The sequence below is a fragment of the Hyalella azteca genome, unplaced genomic scaffold, assembly GCF_000764305.2.
Source record: "Hyalella azteca isolate HAZT.00-mixed unplaced genomic scaffold, Hazt_2.0.2 contig4683, whole genome shotgun sequence".
NCBI classification, from domain to species: domain Eukaryota; kingdom Metazoa; phylum Arthropoda; class Malacostraca; order Amphipoda; family Hyalellidae; genus Hyalella; species Hyalella azteca.
In genome coordinates, this window is record NW_025934894.1 from 80,048 (window position 1) to 80,836 (window position 789).

A 789-nucleotide genomic window follows, 5' to 3' on the forward strand; every position below is an offset into this window, starting at 1 on the left:
CGAACGCGCACATGCATTAACGAATGCTCACATAAACTAACGAACGCGTTCATTCACTAACAAACGCGAACATACACTAACGAACGCGTTCATTCACTAACGAACGCGTTCATACACAAACGAACGCGCACCTGCACTAGCGAACGCGTCCATGCACTAACAAACACACCTACACGTACCATCACGCTCAAAAAAACTCAAATTGCACGAATTGCTTCATGCGAACATCACGTAAAAATAAGTTTCGAACAGTGATTAAAAGCAATTTAATCATTATAAGAAGCTCAGATCAAACCAAAAAAATCAATTCAAAAGATCTCGAATTTTATTTCACGTTAAAAAAGCGATATGACGATGCAGTCATTAATAAATATCAAAGGACTTGCTTATTTCGCATCAGCCTCCATAGCTCAGTGGCTAGAGCACTGGTCTTGTAAACCAGGGGTCGGGAGTTCAATTCTCCCTGGAGGCAAGTGGTCGTTTTGCCCGGATTTCTATCCCAGATTCTATTCAGTAATGAATAATGGGGATGTGAACCTCCATTAAAAATAAAGAGGAACTTATATTATTAAAGGAAAACGTGTATTACGCGTGAATAAATATGAGGAAACCAATATTATATTATTTTGAAAATGTGAATTATTCAATTAGTATGTTATACCTCATCGCTGTGCACTGGCTACTAAGTTGAGCGAAGACAATATTTCTACATAAGCAGGATTGTTAATAATAAGCAGGATTGTTTATTGTGTTTTTAATGTTAATTTATAGGTTTTGTGTGCTGAATTT

General features: G+C 37.0%; 1 non-coding gene across 1 annotated transcript; it reads left to right on the plus strand.

Annotated features, from left to right (window-relative positions):
* Positions 1-399: 399 nt before the first annotated feature.
* Trnat-ugu lies at positions 400-472 on the plus strand. Its single transcript has one exon. It is a non-coding gene; the product is annotated as a tRNA-Thr (tRNA).
* The last annotated feature ends 317 nt before the right edge of the window (positions 473-789 follow it).